We start from the raw sequence: 22,718 nt of genomic DNA on the forward strand, positions 1-22,718 counted from the left end.
GTGTTTACTTAAATGCTGCCCTAGTAAATCAGAGTGAGATCGCACAGAGAGGAAGACAAATGAGCCAATGGTGACATAGAAATAAAAGCAACATAGGAGGGGGAGGGCAGGCATAAACTACAGTGTGTGAGTTGCTTGCCTTGAATGCAGCCAATCTGAGTTTCATCCCCATAACCACATATGGTCCCCTGAGCACCACTGGTTGTGCCCCCATGCAAAAAATTAAAAAAAAAAAAAACAGAGACCTGGATGTTTTTCATTGCACTCTTAATTAATAGGAAGAAGGCAAATCAGTGCCGAAAAGCAGAATCACCAATTTCATTTTTCTTATGCCAACTTAAACAATTCAGTAAAACTCTATAAGAATATCAATTTGAAAGGATTTCTGGACACCTGTCTCATTACCACACTTAGCCCAAAAGCCAATATCTGGAAAAAACTCAAATTCCTAACTGAAGATGAATGGATAAAGAATGTGTAGTATATACACACAGTGGAATACTATGCAACTCTAAGAAAGAACAAAACCATGAATTTTGCAAAATCATGGGTGGAACAAAAGGATATCACGCAATGTGAAATCAGAAGACAGATGAAAAATGATTTTTTCTATGTATAGGACTTCAAGATAAACAGTAACCATAATGGGAGGACTGAATAATCAAATTGAGTTAGGATAGGAGATGAGAGGGAGGGCATTTGGGATCCTTGGGAGATGGGAACATTGGTGATCAATGTGGTGTTGGAATTACATTCATGAGAAACCGTTATCAATAGCATTATAAGGAAAAAAGTTTAAAAACTGAGTATAGCACTTGAGGTACCAAAGAAGTTCTAATCATTGCCATGTATTGAAACAATTTAAAGATGTCTCTTTTTTTTAAGCAAAAATAAGCTCCCTAGCTGATACCCACTCTGAGACAATCAAGAGAGGATAGTGGTATGATGGCAGACAACTTCTGAGGCTCACCCTACTCCCTCAGCACCAAGACCCAGGAGCCATTTTAATCATGCTATAAGGGATCTTATTCCTGAAATCTGAGACATATAGCCTTTTAAATTATTTACTTATAGCCACAACCCTTCTTACAATGTTATTGTGAAATGTTCACTTGTGAAAGGAGACTACTGAGAGGCAGCACAGAGGAAAGAACCATCATGAACTTCTCAGTAAGGGGAATACCTTTCTGCTCTGCCCCAGTGGCATGAAACTCCACTCACAGTGGGGAAGCAAGGTTTAGTATGGTGAACTGACTAGAAGTAGAAACATGTTGCTGAGCTGGAGATGGGAAAAAAGACACAAACCCGAGAGGAAATGACAAAAGCACAGTGCAAATAAAAATGTTCTCTGTTCTTTTTTAGAAAGAAAATGTGATGGAAAAGTGGTAAATGAAACTATTCCACCAATCCATTATAATAAGGTGGTTTGAGGTCATGTGTGTGGTATACCTGTACCTGTACCTGTACACACTCCCCCCCCCCCCACACACACACTCACACTAAAAAGTTGTCAGTTGGTTGTGTTTTCTTCTGTTAAGAACCAAATCATTAAAGTTAACAGGACATTGATATTCAATTAAAAGAAAAAGTAGGAATGATTCCCTTGCTGAATTGTGCATTTTGCTTCCAAGTTCATTCCTTCACTTAGAAATCCCTCCACCCACCCTCTGGCCCAGACTTGGATTTGAAATTCTGTGGGACTGAGTACAGGGGTGTACCTTTCCTTAATCCTGGTGGTTCTGAGTTCGTGGACAGTCATGAACTTTACATTTTATGTGATCTCATGGGTGAGAGAAATAACTGCACACCTGCTTGGCTCTCGCTACAATACATTTTTTAAAATCTAAATACATAACAGATGCATTGGAGGATTTCATTCTGAGAGGAACTTACTTGTAAATGCAGACAGTTAACACATCTTTCCCAGGTCACACTCCTCTCCCGGGCTGTAATGATGCTGTGGACTGTGAAAGTTGGCGTGGTGTGTTCCTCATGGAAATGAAGCTAATATTTTTTCCACATACTTGTTAGATATGCTCAATAAAACATACTTCACATCCATTTAAAATATGAGACAGCTTTATACATGTTATTGGAAATATAACCTAGTTAACCATTTTAAGTGACAGCAATAGTGGACAGGTAACATTCTATTTCCAAATTTTTCTCAACCATATGGGGGGGGGGGGTCACCTTAGCTTTCAGACTCATTTTGAAAATTGCTTCCTCTGGATACCAACACTCAGCTAATTAGGAAGTGATGCTGAAAAACTCTGACAAGAAAGTTCCACTGCTCCTTTGCCCTCAAAGCCTACCTTTGAATGCACTTGGCTTTACACAGTTAAAAGCTTTGTGGCCTCCCCCTGATTTTCCATTAGACTATGTCCTTGTTCTGATTTAAGAGACTGAGAATTCTGATTGGAGTATCTCAAAATTCCTTTATTAGTTTACTTTGAAAAACCACGTAACATCTGCAGACATAAACTATCAAATTTCCTAAGATGCATGCAATATTTATGATGCAGGGGCTCTCAGAGGTTCCTTCCTACTAGACTGACCTAACAGCAGTTGAATGCAAGGGCAGAAAAATGTGGTCCTGTTTGGGTCCTGCAGTGCCAGGGATTTGCCAAACCACCCCAATGAGTTTGAAGTATTCCTGTACCAGATAGTATACCACATGATACCAGTGATTTAACCGGCACTTGGCAACATTAAGGCATGGACCATAACCCTAGTACTATCTTCTTGCTGATGAATTTTTTAATACATGGCTATTTACTTGAAAGTAAAAATTATACTATTCTATTAAATGTGAAGTGTTGCTTTTCATGAATCAAAAATATAAAGGCAATTGTATAAAAAGCAATACTCATTTAATGACTCCATGAGAGATTGGCCAGCTGAGCTGAAGCTGTTTTGAAACATGGTTTCTCCTGGCCAAAAGAGGAGAGAAGCAAATGTTGGTGAAAGGCTAAAAATACAACCATCTCCAAATGAAAAGGATTGCTAATATAATCAGAGAGAATAAAAGGACTTAGATATTTGTTTGAAAAATAAGAAATAAAAGGAGTCACTTTCTCACCATGACTTAATCACCAAACTAGAATCATCTCACAAAACAATATTCTGGGTCTCCTTGCCAAGGGCCGCCTATCTTCTTGAGGTGCAGTATTACCTTAATCTGGGAAGTCTATTTTATACAAATAAAGTATGTATAATTGCACATGTGAAGTGCAAATCCTCTGATGGTGAAGAGTCAAATTCAGGATTACTTTGGGAAATTAGGCTAAGCAAGATTACTTTTGGGGCTGTCCATATTGTATGTGTCAATTAGAGTTATAGGGATACCAGGTCAGTTTGCTCTGTGAAAGGGAAAGGGCTTGAGTGTTGGGAATATTTTCTCTTTGTTAAAAAGAGAGAGTGGCAAATGCTGAAATGATGTTAAGGTAATGTAAGACCTTTCTCCCCATTGACAATCAGAAGGAATAAGGACAAATGAAAACAGATTTAGATTTGTGTTCACTACTACACATTCATTAGCCCTCAATCAGAAGCTAACTTTAAAACTATAGAGAAAGGAAATGCACTTGCTTACCTAAGTAAAACAAAAGACTTGTGTTAAATTTCAAGACTGGTAGGTACAGTGACTTCAACAATCTTATTAAGGAGTCACTATCTGTTATATGGCCAAATGGTTGGATTTTTTCCACATCCTGTCTTTGTGGCAGTTGTTTCTTTCTTTCTTTTTTTTTTAATTTTATTGAATCACCATGAGAAAGTTACAAGCTTTCATGTTTGAATTACAATCACACAATAATCAAACACCCATCCTTCCGCCAGTGCACATTCCCCACCACTAATCTCCCCAGAACACCCCCCTTCCCCCACCCTCCCCCTGCCTCCAAGGCAGACAATATTCCACATACTCTCTACTTTTGGGCATTATGGTTTGCAATACAGACACTGAGAGGTCATCATGTTTGATCCATTATCTACTTTTGGCACACATCTCCCATCCCAACTGATTCCTCCAGCCATCATTTTCTTAGTGATCCCTTCTCTATTCCATCTGCGTTTTCCCCTCTGCTCATGAGGGGGCAGTTATTTCATTGCCTGAATTAATGGATGCATCTTCTTTGTTGAAATCTGGCACAAGAAAAGGAGAGAGTTCTTGACTTTCTATTTAATAAGGGAAAAATAAGTGTTTTAATTAATACTATTTAATAAGTGTTGCCTCACTGCTACCACAATTTTGCCTTTTCGTGCTTTTATTCAGAAATTGTTCATATATTTTTTTCTTGGGGCTGGAATGAGAGCCCTGTGGGTAGGGCATTTGCCTTGCATGCGGCTGACCCGGCAGACCCAGTTCGATTACTCCGCCCCTCTTGGAGAACCTGGCAAGCTACCGAGAGTATCTTGCCCGCACGACAAAGCCTGGCAAGCTACCCATGACGTATTCAATATGCCAAACACAGTAGCAACAAGTTTCACAATGGAGATGTTACTAGACCCACTTGAGCAAATTGATGGACAACAAAAGGATAGTTCTACAGTGCTACATTTTTTCTTTTTTTTTTTTTTTTTTTTTTTTTTTTTTTTTTATAATTTATTTATTTATTGAATCACTGTGGGAAAAGTTACAGAGCTTTCGGGTTTAGGTCTCAGTCATGTAGATACCGAACACATTTCCCTTTACCGATACTCATTTTTAACCCCGAACCCCAATAGACCCCCACCTCCCACCCCTCCCAATTCTTGTGAGGTAGATGAGTTCTAGTTAATACTCTATCTACTTTGACTAGATAGATTATTTCGATAAAAGATGCACAATTATTGTTAAGAGTTTACGACCCACCCCCCCCCCCCAATCAGACATGCTGAAACAGCGTTGTGAAATGATTTGCTTTCTACAACTTGGTTTAAGAATAAAATGATGTTAAGAATAAAATGGTTTTGAATTTCTGCTATTTTACTTATTGACCCTGGAAGAATTTCTATTAAAAGTTAGCTAGTTAAGAGATTGGTTTCTGTGTCCTGGAGTCGTGGCCGTGCCGGAGAGCCGCTTGTGGGGGGCAGCTGGCGACCCCGGTGGGGCGTGGGGGACGGCCCACAAAGCCCCCCTTCCCATGAGGTCCCCGCTGCTCCCCCCCCCCGAGCCCGGCTCAAACCCGCTTTCCACAAGGCTCCCGTGCGGCCGCCATCTTTCTTTCCAGAGAGGAACGGGCGGGCTGGTCAACGCCCTTCCCCCTCCGGGCAGGCTTGGTGGCGCGGATCAACACGAGTCCATTTGCTTTTCTGCTCCAAGCGGCTGGTTCTCTGTGCTAAGTCCTTGTGCCTCCGGGGCCGTGGCCGTGCCGGAGAGCCGCTCGTGGGGGGCAGCTGGCGACCCCGGTGGGGCGTGGGGGACGGCCCACAAAGCCCCCCTTCCCATGAGGTCCCCGCTGCTCCCCCCCCCCCGAGCCCGGCTCAAACCCGCTTTCCACAAGGCTCCCGTGCGGCCGCCATCTTTCTTTCCAGAGAGGAACGGGCGGGCTGGTCAACGCCCTTCCCCCTCCGGGCAGGCTTGGTGGCGCGGATCAACACAAGTCCATTTGCTTTTCTGCTCCAAGCGGCTGGTTCTCTGTGCTAAGTCCTTGTGCCTCCGGGGCCGTGGCCGTGCCGGAGAGCCGCTCGTGGGGGGCAGCTGGCGACCCCGGTGGGGCGTGGGGGACGGCCCACAAAGCCCCCCTTCCCATGAGGTCCCCGCTGCTCCCCCCCCCGAGCCCGGCTCAAACCCGCTTTCCACAAGGCTCCCGTGCGGCCGCCATCTTTCTTTCCAGAGAGGAACGGGCGGGCTGGTCAACGCCCTTCCCCCTCCGGGCAGGCTTGGTGGCGCGGATCAACACAAGTCCATTTGCTTTTCTGCTCCAAGCGGCTGGTTCTCTGTGCTAAGTCCTTGTGCCTCCGGGGCCGTGGCCGTGCCGGAGAGCCGCTCGTGGGGGGCAGCTGGCGACCCCGGTGGGGCGTGGGGGACGGCCCACAAAGCCCCCCTTCCCATGAGGTCCCCGCTGCTCCCCCCCCCGAGCCCGGCTCAAACCCGCTTTCCACAAGGCTCCCGTGCGGCCGCCATCTTTCTTTCCAGAGAGGAACGGGCGGGCTGGTCAACGCCCTTCCCCCTCCGGGCAGGCTTGGTGGCGCGGATCAACACGAGTCCATTTGCTTTTCTGCTCCAAGCGGCTGGTTCTCTGTGCTAAGTCCTTGTGCCTCCGGGGCCGTGGCCGTGCCGGAGAGCCGCTCGTGGGGGGCAGCTGGCGACCCCAGTGGGGCGTGGGGGACGGCCCACAAAGCCCCCCTTCCCATGAGGTCCCCGCTGCTCCCCCCCCCGAGCCCGGCTCAAACCCGCTTTCCACAAGGCTCCCATGCGGCCGCCATCTTTCTTTCCAGAGAGGAACGGGCGGGCTGGTCAACGCCCTTCCCCCTCCGGGCAGGCTTGGTGGCGCGGATCAACACGAGTCCATTTGCTTTTCTGCTCCAAGCGGCTGGTTCTCTGTGCTAAGTCCTTGTGCCTCCGGGGCCGTGGCCGTGCCGGAGAGCCGCTCGTGGGGGGCAGCTGGCGACCCCGGTGGGGCGTGGGGGACGGCCCACAAAGCCCCCCTTCCCATGAGGTCCCCGCTGCTCCCCCCCCGAGCCCGGCTCAAACCCGCTTTCCACAAGGCTCCCGTGCGGCCGCCATCTTTCTTTCCAGAGAGGAACGGGCGGGCTGGTCAACGCCCTTCCCCCTCCGGGCAGGCTTGGTGGCGCGGATCAACACGAGTCCATTTGCTTTTCTGCTCCAAGCGGCTGGTTCTCTGTGCTAAGTCCTTGTGCCTCCGGGGCCGTGGCCGTGCCGGAGAGCCGCTCGTGGGGGGCAGCTGGCGACCCCGGTGGGGCGTGGGGGACGGCCCACAAAGCCCCCCTTCCCATGAGGTCCCCGCTGCTCCCCCCCCCGAGCCCGGCTCAAACCCGCTTTCCACAAGGCTCCCGTGCGGCCGCCATCTTTCTTTCCAGAGAGGAACGGGCGGGCTGGTCAACGCCCTTCCCCCTCCGGGCAGGCTTGGTGGCGCGGATCAACACGAGTCCATTTGCTTTTCTGCTCCAAGCGGCTGGTTCTCTGTGCTAAGTCCTTGTGCCTCCGGGGCCGTGGCCGTGCCGGAGAGCCGCTCGTGGGGGGCAGCTGGCGACCCCAGTGGGGCGTGGGGGACGGCCCACAAAGCCCCCCTTCCCATGAGGTCCCCGCTGCTCCCCCCCCCCGAGCCCGGCTCAAACCCGCTTTCCACAAGGCTCCCGTGCGGCCGCCATCTTTCTTTCCAGAGAGGAACGGGCGGGCTGGTCAACGCCCTTCCCCCTCCGGGCAGGCTTGGTGGCGCGGATCAACACAAGTCCATTTGCTTTTCTGCTCCAAGCGGCTGGTTCTCTGTGCTAAGTCCTTGTGCCTCCGGGGCCGTGGCCGTGCCGGAGAGCCGCTCGTGGGGGGCAGCTGGCGACCCCGGTCATTTTTTCTTTAGTCAGTTGCCAATAGAGAAATTATGTTCACTTAATTTTAGTTCTAGAAATTGGCCTGACTGCTGTGACATCCTCAGACTACTAGCTATTCAATAACCCAAGGTACATTTGTTAAAACATAACTCCAAATATCTAAGCACTTTAATGCTGACTTGTGGACACTTCTGAATTTGCGTTCCACTGAAAGTTCATCATTCAAATTTGGCCATTTCTCAGAACAGACTATACAAACTTTTATTGTTTTCTAAAGCACAGATTCTCAATATGTCATAAATCAATGGTTCTTTAAATGCCTTAAATGAGCTTCACACTGTTTTAATCCACTTCCATATATCAGATTAAGTTTTCCATTAAACTGATTAATAACAGTATAAAAAAGATGTTATAATTAATATGTTTCATTACTAAAATATGTAGGATTGGCAATCTTAGTTGACATAATGCTGAAGCCTGATGCTTGCAAATGTTTTGTGATGAATAAAGTGGTATTTCAGGGAAGAAAAATAATAATCAGCAGGGAATTTTGATGTGTTTTCTTTATACTTGACATTTTAATGTGAGGACCAAACAAGCACATGTCTATGTCAGATACAGTTGCAGGCAGATACAGGAAACTTAAATGATTCTGGCAATTTAAATACCATGAGCAATACTGTCATGAGTGAAAAGATTTTTGAAATTGGGACTAGGTCTTGGGCTATTTCCAAACAAAACAAGTTCTAATCTCCTCCTGATTTACACAGAAGTTGCAATTCTGAAACATCATATATATACATATCAAAATGTTAAAAGAATCTTTCTGTTTACATGTAGAGTTGAATTTAGTTGTATAAAAATCTGTAATTGTGTTTTTTTTCTAGAGTAATCACTAGGAGATCTTTAAGTCACACAGGTAATGGCTATTTCTTTGTTGTATAAGATGCTTAATACTGGAGGGTATCCAAACACTCTGCTATGATACCGTGCATTCAGTTCTAGGACTGATTTTCATTGCAATAATTCTGACAATGGAAAAATGTTCCTACAAATTTCAAAGATACCCCTAGAGTGTGTTGTTCACTAACAACAGGTTTATAAAATCCCTCCAAAAATGCAATTAATGCGAATCCTTAAGTTCAAGAGACCCGACTTCAGTTCCTTGTACTATCCCTCACTGTATAAGTTTGACAATGGTAATTCAGGGCTTTAGTTTGCTTTTCAGCAAAACAGAAATAACATCGCAGCCTTATTTATAGGACAAATGAAGTTACTAGGCATGGGATAAATGTGTTCCACAAGTTATTTTTGCTCTTCACTCCTTTTATTTCTTTCTTTCCATATTACTCTAGATTATGCTTTTTGACATTTTTATTTGCTAAGAGCTACTGACCAAGAGAGGAGAGGATAAATCAAAACTCGACTCTAGTGTGGTGCAGAGCACATTTGCAATCATATGGGAAAGCAGGAAAGAAAATAATGGGTAATACTGTTTTTCTTAAAAGGGTATAGTTAAGAGAGTTCGTGTGTTCACTCCTTTGGCTAAATTATTAATTTTCTTTAGATCTTAACACTTCCAAAATTATCTCAAAGTAAGTTTCATCTAAAAAAAATAGCGTGATTTTCCTATTGTACTTTGATCCAAAGTTCAGACTACGTAAATTTCACTTCTCTATATAACAGACTAACCACCTTTATAGCAAAACTTTACAGAACAATAATTGACTGAGACAACTACACTCTCCCTGCAAGGTTCTCATTGAGCTGGTTTTGGTGTGTGTATAGTGAAGTAGGAAAGGAATTCTTAAGTCAGTTGTCCTTGGTGAAAGGTCACAAAGGGAGCACTGTTGATGTTAGTAGGATCATTTCTTTTCTTCATTAGTGAATAAGGAAACCTGATTGGTTGCCTAAAAAATGACTGCCGGTTATTTTTAAGAAAGTTACAAAAGTTTCTTTCTATGCCCTCAGATGGTAACAACAACAATAGTCTTGATTCCTGAACTTGAGATTGGTTCACCACCTGGATTTCTGTATACGTTCAGGGACTAGAAGGATGCCAGGATAATACACCTAATTATTCTAAAGTTACCACCAAGCCCCAAACCACCCACATCCCTAAGTAAAAGCTTATGTTGTCAACATATTCACAGTTTCCACATCAGAAATGTTACTGCTATTGTTTCCTTCCCTATCTCTGTCAATAAAATACTGAAAATTTAATGTTATAATCCTCTGTGAAAGATTATAGCCTCATTTTATAAGGGTCGCATTTCTAATTATGGTAGCCCTAATCTTGTTAAATTAACCTCTAACCATTGGAGGGATGATGAACGTGTTCAAGCAAATGCTATTATGTTGTTTCTCAGTAAATCAAATGCGCTCCTTATTTCCTCCTGCCCTATTTTTCTGGTGGAGTAGTACACAGGTTTATGTTTTCTTTTGGTGAAATATATACAAATTGTAAATTATCCTGTTCTCTATATGTGATACATATCGAAAATGAAGCAGGTCCCGTAGAAAAACAATCCATATAAAGTTCCAATAATTAAAGAGTAAGAATTTTTGTGGGGGAATAAATAACCTAAAGATCTCCTTGAGGGGCTGGAGAGATTGCACAGTGGGTAGTGCATTTGCCTTGCATGCAGCCGACCCAGGTTCAATTCCCAGCATCCCATATGGTCCCCTGAGCACTGCCAGGCATAATTCCTGAGTGCAGAGCCAGGAGTAACCCCTGTGCATCGCCGGGTGTGACTCAAAAAGCAAAAAATAAATAAATAAATAAATAAATAAATAAATATAAAGATCTCCTTGAAAAGTCAAAAATCTCAGTACGTCCATAATGAAAAGGAAGCTATAGTATTTTCACTGATGAGAAAACTCACTGTCTTGGAGGTATTAATTAGTCTTGCAGGCAAGTTCCAGCAAAGTTAACAAATGATTAAGAAATAGATTAACTGCACTGTAGCACTGTCCTCCCGTTGTTCATCGATTTGCTCTACCAGGTCTCCATTGTGACACTTATTACTGTGTTTGGCATATCGAATACATCACGGGTAGCTTGCCAGGCTCTGCTGTGCGGGCGAGATACTCTCAGTATCTCGCCCGCACAGTACCAGTTTGCCGGGCTCTCTGACAGGGGTGGAGGAATCCAAACCGGCTTGGCCAGTCCGAATGTGCGCAAGGCAAACACCTTACAGTTGTGCTATCGCTCCACCTAAATAAAACAATTTGAAGTTAATAAATTATTTATAAAATGTATAGAGAAAGCAGCATATTAAAATATCAATAATATATTTAAAAAAGGGAGGAAACACTGATCTCCAGATCAGTGCAACTTTTTTTTTTTTATAAAGCTAGATAGTTAAAGTTGTGTCAGAATCAAGGCATGCAAAGGCAAACATCTCAATGCTGCTGTGACTCTAGAAGCATTGCTATGTAGATCAGGAAATCATGGAACCAAGATAGTTGGAGTTTCTTTTCTTTTATAAATTGAAAAATGTTGAGCTACATGGTTCTGGCTGCCATGACTTCAGGTAAGCAATCTATTGTCATCCAAATTTTCAATCCCCACAGGTCCTATCCAGGTGGTTTTGTCTTTTAACATTCTAGCAATTTAAATGAATACACTAATTAGTGTGATTTATCAGTTTGAGTAGTTTGAAAAACAGTGCTGACAGGAAAAGAAAATCAAGTGGTGGGATAAAATACACAATGTAATGAATTTGCATAATATGCTTGGAACACTCACACAATATTGAATAAATATACATGTAAGTATGTGTATATATATATTAGTACATATATATGGGAGAGCTATAAAATGTAAATAGTCTAATAAGTTTTTGGACATAATCTATTACTGTGGCATCTCTTAGAGAAGGATCTACATAGAAGTGATGAATATTCCTGAACTGAAAATATTTATTCTCCAAAATATTACCTGAAACTAGGATATAATTCCAATGATAGGAGAGTAAAGCCATGAGTTTGGTCTCTGGCATCCAATGCTCTTCCCCGTATCCCCAAGACTTCCCCAAGACTTATACTGAAGGAATAAAGCACCTAATGATTGGGTCAAGTCCAGCCAAAAGTATTCCCAGGATCTCCTGTGGCCTGCTGAGTACAGCCCCCCCACAAAAAAAATTAAAATAAAAGAAAATAAAAAACCCCACTGTATAAAAACTTTTAGGGGCGACCAGGGACTAGGGAGAGACCCCAGTGGCTCTTCCCCTAGCTGCCCTAGTTCGGGGTGCCCCAGGCCCCTCGCCCAGCCAGGGCAGCCCAGGACATGGGTCAGATGGTGGAGGAGACTAGGGCCAGTTGATTATCAGATGCCGTTTATTCCATTCTCCCACGCGCCAGCCCCAGTCTCTCTGAGCTTCCCATTCTAGTCTCACACTGCTTCTCATTCCCATCTTTTCTATGGGAGTGCTCATCTCTCCACACTCCAGCTTGCAGCCTCGGCTCTCTCTCTCTCTCCACGTGCTTGCTCCTGTTTTCTTCTTCTACATTCTTCTCTCTCTATTCCTCTTGCTAGTTTCTCTGTGGTCCATCTTGTCGCCCTGCTCTTTCTCTCCTTCTCACCAGCTCTCGTTCTCCAGCAGTCTTGCCTCTCCAACTTGCCACACTCTGGGCTGACACTGCACCCAGTCAGGTAGCAAAATCAACATAAGAAAGCCCTTCCTCAAGGCTCCCGTGCAGCCGCCATCTTTCTTTCCAGAGAGGAGCGGGCGGGCCGGTCAACGCCCTTCCCCCTCCGGGCAGGCTTGGTGGCGCGGATCAACACAAGTCCATTTGCTTTTCTGCTCCAAGCGGCTGGTTCTCTGTGCTAAGTCCTTGTGCCTCCGGGGGCGTGGCCGTGCCGGAGAGCCGCTCGTGGGGGGCAGCTGGCGACCTCGGTGGGGCGTGGGGGACGGCCCACAAAGCCTCCCTTCCCAAAGCGGGTTTGAGCCGGGCTCGGGGAAGCGGCGGGGACCTCATGGGAAGGGGGGCTTTGTGGGCCGTCCCCCACGCCCCACCGAGGTCGCCAGCTGCCCCCCACGAGCGGCTCTCCAGCACGGCCACGACTCCAGGGCACAGAAATCAATCTCTTAACTAGCTAACTTTTAATAGAAATTCTTCCAGGGTCAATAAGTAAAATAGCAGAAATTCAAAACCATTTTATTCTTAACATCATTTTATTCTTAAACCAAGTTGTAGAAAGCAAATCATTTCACAACGCTGTTTCAGCATGTCTGATTGGGGGGGGTGGGTGGGTCGTAAACTCTAAACAATAATTGTGCATCTTCTATCGAAATAATCTATCTAGTCAAAGTAGATAGAGTATTAACTAGAACTCATCTGCCTCATAAGAATTGGGAGGGGTGGGAGGTGGGGGTCTATTGGGGTTCGGGGTTAAAAATGAGTATTGGTAAAGGGAAATGTGTTCGGTATCTACATGACTGAGACCTAAACCCGAAAGCTCTGTAACTTTTCCCACAGTGATTCAATAAATAAATAAATTATAAAAAAAAAAAAAAAAAAAAAAAAAAAAAAGCCCTTCCTGAAGGTCCACCTAAAAGGTATTCTAAAGCCTTTCTTGAAAGCCTCAGGCAAAATACCTCCTAAGGTGTTTTTCTCCTTTCCTCAGTCCAATAACTATCAACATCTTAATTCCGGTCAGGGTCCTCCCTTGTTCATCGATTTGCTCTAGCGGGCCCAGTAACATCTCTATCATGAGACTTGTTGTTACTGTGTTTGGCATATCGAATACCTCACGGGTAGCTTGCCAGGCTCTGCCGTGCAGGCGAGATACTCTCGGTAGCTTGCCGGGCTCTCTGAGAGGGGCGGAGGAATTGAACTTGGGTCGGCCATGTTGGCCACTTGTAAGGCAAACGCCCTACCACTGTCCTATTTTGTATGGACATAGTAAGAGTTGCCATTGAGGCTTATAGGGCAGCTCTCCTGGGAACATCTTGCCACAGACTCAGACAACAGCACTCAGGCCAGATTAATCATTCCTAACCCTAGCAGGGTCCAAATCTAGTTATTACTTTTTGGATCATGACAGCATTTGTCCATGACCAAGCTCTTAACTTATAGTTAAGCATTATGATGCTTTGGCCAGGCCCATCTCGATGCCAGGATAGCACATAGCTTACTGCTTGCCCTGGATCCATCCAGTATCTTGTCGGGACCCTGCTTTTGGGGGCACTAGGAAGAAAGGGCAGCTGAGGCTTAAGTGAGAGAACAGATGCCCAGGAGGAAAATATCACAGAGTCACATTACAAAAGCATAGCATATACTGTCTTCTTGTATCCATACAAAAAGGTCATTGCTCTGAATAAACTATGCAATGGACAGGAAGAAGAGAAATACAATATTTACAAGTCAATAGAGCACAAAGAAAGAAGTTACAAATAAACACACAGGAATGGGAGTATTGTGATGAGAGCAACCCTATAAACCTAAGCTATCTCAGGCTATGCAGGAAGGAAAAACAGTGTTATCCTACACTCCACCTGTCACTGTCACTGTCCTCCCATTGTTCATCGATTTGCTCAAGGGGGCCCAGTAATGTCTCCATTGTGAGACTTGTTGTTACTGTGTTTGGCATATCGAATACATCACGGGTAGCTTGCCAGGCTTTGCCATGTGTGCATACACCCCACCATATTTGAAAATCTAGTGAACAGTCTTTTATTCTGATGAGATGCAGTCTTCATCTCCTCCTTCTCCTTCCCCTTTTCTTTTTCCCTTTTGTTGATTACTGCCACTTCAGACTGTTCTATTAATGGTGATCTTGTTAGTAATAAATTCTATGTGTTAGGGGGAGGATCGAAATCTCCCTTTGATGACAAAGAGACTCCAGAGACTGCAAACAGCAAGCAGGGTTTATTGCAAGACTGGCTAGCCAGGGTCCCACCTCCTACACAGACACGCAGGTCCATTAGGTTGGGTAAAGACCCCGTCTTCAAAGGGGATCTTATATAGGCCTTCACTGGCCCTTACAGGAAAACCCGCGCATTTCATAGCCAATAGATTTGTAACAACATTTACTTTCTTAACCAATCCATTTAAAAGTACATCACTCCTTAGTCTATAGATTCAAAGATCAGCATTTACATAGGCATTTACATAGGCATTGTGGTTAGTGGGCATCTGCTAACTTGGACATTTGGTTATCACCTGGCTTCCTTTGATTCTCAGCCCTGCATTCAGGTGGAGGTGGATAAGGGAAAAGTTCCTAACAGAGGTAATATATTAGGAAGGCCCAACAAATGGTTCCTGAATTTACATCCCAACCGGGAAGAGTCAACAAATGGTTTCAGAATTTGCATTCCAATAAGGAATGGTTTCACTCTAAAGCTCTGCTAGGGAGGGGGCAGGAAAGGGAGAGTTATTAATTTGTAGAGTTTTAACTCTGGAATCTCCCTCAGGGTCCCTAGGGACCTTACATATGTATGGTATAGAGAGCTTGTTGCAGCTTGAGGCCCACATGTGGCAAGTCAAGGAGTTCACACTGCAGAAGTGGGGTGTGGCCCCTGCACAAGCTGGTTAAAAGAGAGAACTTGGGATCCTGTGCTGAAATTATTTCTTGTTTTTTCAGATTTATCATTTAGTTCTTGGTATCTCTTGGTTTGGGCTGGAGTGATAGCACAGCTGTAGGGCTTTTGCTTTGCACGAAGCCAGTGCGACCGAGCTGGGTTTGATTCCTCTGTCTCTCTCAGAGGGCCTAGCAAGCTACCGTGAATATCTCACCCCCATGACAAAGCCTGGCAAGCTACCCATGTTGTATTCAATATGCCAAACACAGTAATAAGTCTCAAAATGGAGATGTTACTGGGCCCACTCAAACAAATCGATGAAAAATGGGAGGACCGTGACAGTGACAGTGATCTCTTGGTTTGCCTAGATTCAAAAGGGAAGTCATATGAGAGTCATTCTCTCACTATGACTTGCAGAAGCAACTCCTAAATATGTTATTTCTCCACATTAATTATAGTAGGCAGTATTTTAAAAATATAATAATCTATGATAAAGCAGTGAATTCTAGGGTTCATGAAGCTATTAGTCATCATAAAACTCTATATTAATGCAACTGTAGTTACCCAAAGTTAAAATACATATTTAGGTGTTGAAAAATTTATATAAATGCTTCTCTGACAGACCATAACATTCAGGTATTGACATTTTGATTCAGGCATATAGGAATTTCTCCTTATTAGATATTTCTAATAAAGTAAGAAGAAAAACCTTGCTGGAGGAGAAAGTTTCATTTTTGAGACTTCTAATAGTTGTAAATCTCAGCAAACTTTACTTTAGAAATCTACTATACACACGGAATTTCATTTGTCAAGTGTAGAAGGTTTTATTTAATGCCCCCAAAGCAAATGTGTGGTGTTCTTGCATGCATCCGATCTAGTTTGCTTTGTAAAGTAAATATATCTCTACCCTGTCAGAGTAACTGAAGGCCAACTAGTCTTTGACATGTTTCATCATGAGGTACAATGTTCTTAGCAAACAACAACAACAAAAAACTAAAGATCTTATATTTCTACAGATTTTAGAATGATGGGATTACACGGGACCAGGGGGCCAGTTGGTGGGTGTGACCTCCGCCTACTGGAATTTGGAGGATCTGGGTGGAGGATGCTCGGCCCCAATCCGAGTAGGCTTGGAGATCTCGGCCCCGGAACCCACGTGGCTTTGTCCCTCTGCCTGTACCTTCATGTGTGTGGAGAGTGGTCTCAGCATGGTGGTGGCTGGTCCTGGAGGTCTTCGGCTGCCGGAGCCCTGGTCGGGGCAGGGAGGAAAGCTCAACCCGCTCCCCTCCAGTCTTGGCCGTTGATGGGCTGTTGTAATCCCATCAACGGCCAAGACTCAGAGACTATAAAAACCAGCTCCCAGAAGAGAACAGTGCAGTCTCCTGCCCCCACGCCTGGCTGTCCTCGCTGGGGCCCCTTGGAGGGGAGCGGGTTGAGCTTTCCTCCCCGCCCCGACCAGGGGTCCGGCAGTCGAAGACCTCCAGGACCAGCCACCACCATGCTGAGACCACTCTCCGCACACATGAAGGTACTGGCAGAGGGACACAGCCACGCGGGTTCCGGGGCCGAGATCTCCAAGCTTACTCAGATTGGGGTGAGCATCCTCCACCCAGATCCTCCAAATTCCAGTAGGCGGGGGTCACACCCACCAACTGGCCCCCTGGCGCCGTGTAATCCCATCAACGGCCAAGACTCAGAGACTATAAAAACAAGCTCCCAGAACCGCGCAACATCTTATTATGACATCTTATTATCTCACTCCTACTTTGGACAAACTGGCAGGCTACCGAATGTAGCCTGCCCACACGACAGAGTCTGGCAAACTCCCCGTGCCGTACCCAATATGCCAAATATCAGTAACAATGATGGGTCTCATTCTCCTAAAGAGCCTTGAATATAATCTCAGGGCTAGGATGAAAGAGACGTTACTGGGGCCTGCTCGAGGCAATCGACGAATAACAGGATGATTTGTGATTTGTGATTTTGTGATTTAGAATGGTAAAAATACTGTAAGCTCTTTAGAAGTTTAGCTTCTTTAATTTTTACAGCTATTTCTTAATTAATTTGTTGTTCCTATTTTGCTATGAGGAAAATACAGTTGCAGAGAAGTTCAGTGACTTGCCCAAGGTCACCAAAGTTGTAGGCAGTGGAGATGGGATTTGAATCTAGGCCTGCTGAATCCAGTCTGTTTTCTCAGCTACTATGCCACAATGCTAATTAAAAGTGTACATGGAGATGTAACATAGGTGAAAAAGAAAATCCATAAGGATTGTGTTTTCAGGTGGCCAGAGAGAGAACTAGTCCAGAATCTAAGGCCACTTTGGCCAGCAAACCTTGGTTCAGTCCACAGAACCAAACGTTCCCTGAGCACTGCGAGGAATGGCCAAAAAGCAAAAAATGACATTTCAGGTGAATATTGTTTTAGAGTCTGAAATATTTTATGATTTTCTCCTCTAAAATTGGTTTCTATTTCTCATCGTCTCTCTTATCTTACTACACAAGCTATAACTTGGACCCATTCTGGAGGCTTTCACTCTGTAACATTGTAGCATTGTCCTCCTGTTGTTCATCCATTTGCTCAAGCCGGCCCAGTAATGTCTTCATTGTGAGACTTGTTGTTACTGTGTTTGGCATATGGAATAGGTCACAGGTAGCTTGCCAGGCTTTGCCGTGCAGGCGAGATACTCTTGGTAGCTTGCGGGGCTCTCTGAGAGGGGCGGAGTAGTAGAACCTGGCTCTGCAGGGCCCACCACTGTGCTATCACTCCAGCTCTCTGTATCTTTCTATATTTAATCAGTGACTAATTCTTATAGTTTGTGTAAACAAAAGGTTCAGACAACTGTCCTTGGCTGAGTTTGTCACCTTTGTTAATAAACTTCCCAAGTTCCTTTCTATGAACCTAATGTCACCAAGTAGGTTGGTATTATTTTCCCTAACTGAGATTCATGGAATTTTGAGGCATGAAACATTTTATACCCCTTTATGTTTTTTCAAACTAAATATCTATTAGAAATATTGATGAGGAAAAAATAAGAAAAAATGAATGTACAGCCCCAATGCACATGGGAGAGAACCCATAAAAACTGAATCAAAAACCAAATAACTAATATGATCTTAGACATGATCTTAAAGAAACTTAGCCTTGGTGCTGGAGCAATAGCACAGTGGGTAGGGCGTTTGCCTTGCACGTGGCCGACCTGGCTTCAATTCCCAGCATCCCATATAGTCCCCTAAGCACCACCAGGAGTAATTCCTGAGTGCCAAGCCAGGAGTAACTCCTGAGCATGGCGGGTGAGACCCAAAAAGCAAAAATAAATAAATAAATAAATAAATAAAAATAAAGCCTTTCTGAAACCATCACAATCACCCCCTCAACAAGTGACCTATTCGTTATTTTAAATGTCCTTTGCTTTAGCTAATTAAACAAAGGTATTCTATGTAACTGCCATCTTCTACACTAATAAGATATTCCCCAGGGCAGTGAAGGAGATGTCCTTCAGGGAGATGTTTACAAACAACTATGGAAGGTTATCTTAATCCTGCCTTCAGGTTTCCTCCCAAGAAATGAATATTTTGCCCAAAACATATTTGATGACAGAGTTTTGCTCCCTTACAATCATTTTTTAATCAGTGACTGAATTGGAATTAAATCTATGTCTGTATTCTAAAATCCATGATTCCCAATGGAAACACACCAGATTAACTCTTAAACATTACTTCACTATAGCTCATCCTTTACATCCTGGCTCCACAAGCTCTAAGTCATAATCATCTTCTTATCTCATTCTCACTACCAGCACCTCTTAACAGGTTTCCCTGTTTTCAGTGTTGTTAAAATTCACACACTCCTAACCACCTGAATCCAGATGGACTACAGTTAACTAACTAGAGGACATATTTAATCATGCACGTATATGAGAGGAATCATCCTCATTTTCTGCAAGACAAAATTTTCTACATTCAGAAGGCCCTTCTAAATAAGATCTGTCTACCCAACCAGCTTATTTACCCAGACGATGACCACTGACTACACACAGTCTCTCCATTCTCCAGTAAATTAAATTCTGAACAGTTCTTTGAGCTGCAATTCAGTGCTTTATGTTTATACATGCATCTGTTTCTTCCCCTTTGTTGTCATTTCCCTTGCATTTTTTCTTAAACAATTCAAGCACTACTGTTTCAAGATATAATTCATGTATTCCTTTTTTCCTTTTTCCAGTTAAAGTGATCTCCCTTTCCTCTCTGCACAAATTTTTGTGATAGTTGTGATAAGGCTGGTTCACTTATTCATTTAATTATATATTTATATTTATATACACAGAACCACAGCTTAAAAACTTTAAGTACAGAATTGGCAAGAAAACATGATACCATTAACTCTTTAGATTTTAATCAAAGAATAAACATCTACATTTCAGAAAAGGTTTATATGTGTGTATAAATAGACATGTATTTGCATATATATTGATATATCTATGTGAATATGTATATTTATGCCCATATATAGTATATATGTATACATATAGTCATGTATAGTTAAGCTAATACGTATTTCCAAAAAATAGTGAATTATATTATCATTAAAAAAGTTGTTTACCAATGAAAATATACACTAATGTTGAATAGAAAATAGTCTGGATAAAGCATGAGTGAACATTTTGCTTCCAGTAAATAAATTTGGATTAAAAAATGTTTCAGTATGAAGCTCTGATTAAGCAGATATACTATTCAAGTTGATAGGGAGTTTATGTTCATTTACTCAAAAGATACATATAGGATAACATTTGTGGGGCCCTTGGAGATGTGACACACGTAGAACAATATTCCAGACAAAGGGAGAGCAGAGAACCACAGACACAGTGGGAACACACTGGCACCGTGAACCTGAAGAACCTTGGGGCCATCCTTAGAAGACTTGATATTATCTGAAAGCAATGTGATTCTATGTCAGTCACAAGTGGATTGATTTTAGGACCATTACTCTACACCATTCAGCAGGAATGAGATTCAGTGACTTGGAATGCTGCCGAATAAAGTCATTTTAAGAAGACAAGATAAAATGTTATTCAAATAGGCCTGGAGATGGAGTATAAAAACAGGAACCGTGGATAAGAAACAATTATTAGGATCGAGCTTCAATAGAAGGTGGCTACTTTCCAATCACTGCTATGACAAATAAATTATCTCAAAGTCCTAGAAGTCAAAATCTGAAATTAGTTTCTGAGGATGAAATTGATAGAGCTATATATCCAAACTACAGAGTCAACAACACTGAAATTTGGAGACTCAAACTTTAATAACCAAATTTAAAAGGTGCCTGTCAAGATGGCAGGCTGTGCTGGGGGTGGGGGTAGGAGACAGACTGAAGGAACACTGGTAACAATGATGGAAGGTTGGTGATAGAACATTGTATGCCAAAAACCCAACTGTGAATAACTTTGTATTGCACAGTGTTTAAAAAACATAAAATAGGGGTGAAAACTACAGTGAGTGAAGGTTGTATTCCTCCTAGGGGCTCTCAGGGTTCATTTGTTTTCTGGCCTTCTCCATTTTTTAGAGAACTCTTTTACTCAGTGGCCTTGCCCCATCTAATAGAATGAAACATTAAAATAACAATAACAACAAAAATCCCTCTTTCTATCCTTCCTGCCCTGCTTCAACTTTGTGATTCTGCTCCTCTGTTACAAGGATTCAACTGATTATACTGTACCCATCAAGATAATCAAATATTTTCATTTTGAAGCTCTTACCTTATCCTAAGTCAAGTTCCCTTTACCACATATAGTAGCATGTTCAAAGGTTTTAGGGATTATGATGTGGATATTTGGGAGAGCATTTTCTTATAGTTGCATATTTGTCTTGGAAATGTGAACAGTTGTTGATACTGTTTTCTGATATCAAGACTAATGGGGAAGGCTGATAAGGGAGTTTGAGGATTCAAACTCCAAATTTTCAGCTAACTCAATGTAATAGATACTGTAGTTAAACCGTGGAAAGTTAGTCATACATATTAATAACTTCAGAGCGATAGCGCAGCGGTAGGGCGTTTGCCTTGCATGCAGCCAACATGGCCAACCCGAGTTCGATTCCTCCGCCCCTCTCCAAGAGCCCGGCAAGCGACCGAGAGTATCTCACCCGCGGGACAGAGCCCCGTGATGTATTCGATATGCCAAACACAGTAACAACAAAGTCTCCAATGAAGACGTTACTGGGCCCGCTTGAGCAAATCGAAGATCAACGGGAGGGCCTTTACTGTACTTATTAATAACTTAGAGGAGAGCATTTGGTAATATATATTGATTTCAAAGCCACTAATATGCAAATTAATGGTGGGAATATTACTTTAAGTCATTAAGGACTAATTGATTATGAACAAGTTCTTCCATAAAAGGCAATAAAATTTGACATATACTCAAGACCGAGATTTTTGGCATTAAACAATAAAACCTTGGATTTCAGTGAATTAATTTTGAAATCCAGGACAGGCAGTGAACACTAAGTAGGATAAACAGAAAAACACAGCTCAGTACAGTCAGAACACTAGGAAGAAATATTGTTGACATTTTTATGTATATATTTATTTATTTTAACAAAAATATAAGGATTCTAGATCAGAGAAGATACTTACTTAGGAATCATCTAAGCAAAGATTCCTCATGCCTCAGTCCCACAGGAAGTGACGCATGAGGCTGAATGAAGCTCGTATCCATATAAGGTGTAAGCAACACAAGTCCAGATCTCAAAACATTAAGAAACTGAAGCTTATATGATATAGCAAGTGTTTCAGCTGATCCTCCTCTTAAAAAGGTACAATGACCTCAGTTCTGAATATTAAATAAATCCTATTAGGAAGAGGTGGAAAACCCCTCAGTTCTTTACCCTTTGAATGCAGGAAAGTGAGTGTAGGAGAGATAAAACTGTGACAGTTTCCGTAGGTCTCTCCCTGTTATAAATAATTACTAAAGATTGTTTGCACTAGGCTCATTCTTTCACTCAACTTGCCAACTTTTAACTCAGAAGACCCTGCCAAAACATGGAAAGGGTATTTGTTTCCCAACCACTTTGTCAGTCAATTTGACAGTTAAAATAAAACTGACACATTTCTTGAAAATGAGAACATAAAATACACACAGACTAGAAATCTAAATAGACTTATAGTAATAATCATCCATCCAAAGAAAGCTAGGATATTGAATTGAGAAAAATATTATGCCCACCCTATATAAGGACAGAAAATGAAGGAGGAATAAATGATTTCTAGCATAGTGAGACTGACAAAACACTGCAACCAAACCAGATATGAACAGGATGATATAAAAACTTCGAAGTCAAAATAGTTGGTAGAAAGGAATGAAAGCCATCTTCAAAATATCAGTAAATTTAAATTGCATTATATTATAAATGAGAGTATCTTAAATAAAATTACAAAATTATCAAATTTATCCCATCAACAAAATTAAAAATTAGAAATCATATTATCACCTGGGGTGTACTCGTGATGATATTTTTCCACTGATTGGGCTCAATATGAGGGCCTGATGTAGTAGTGCTGAGAATTATCCAGATCACCCAACAGTAATTGGGGGACCAACTGGCAAACTAGAGTCATCTGCAGATGCTTTAAGTCCCATGCTCTCTCCATTTCATGTTATCTTGATGCAGAAAAAATCATTTGACAAAATTCATCACATAATA

This window comes from Sorex fumeus, unplaced genomic scaffold (assembly GCF_029834395.1).
Source record: "Sorex fumeus unplaced genomic scaffold, SorFum_2.1 ptg000051l, whole genome shotgun sequence".
NCBI lineage: Eukaryota > Metazoa > Chordata > Mammalia > Eulipotyphla > Soricidae > Sorex > Sorex fumeus.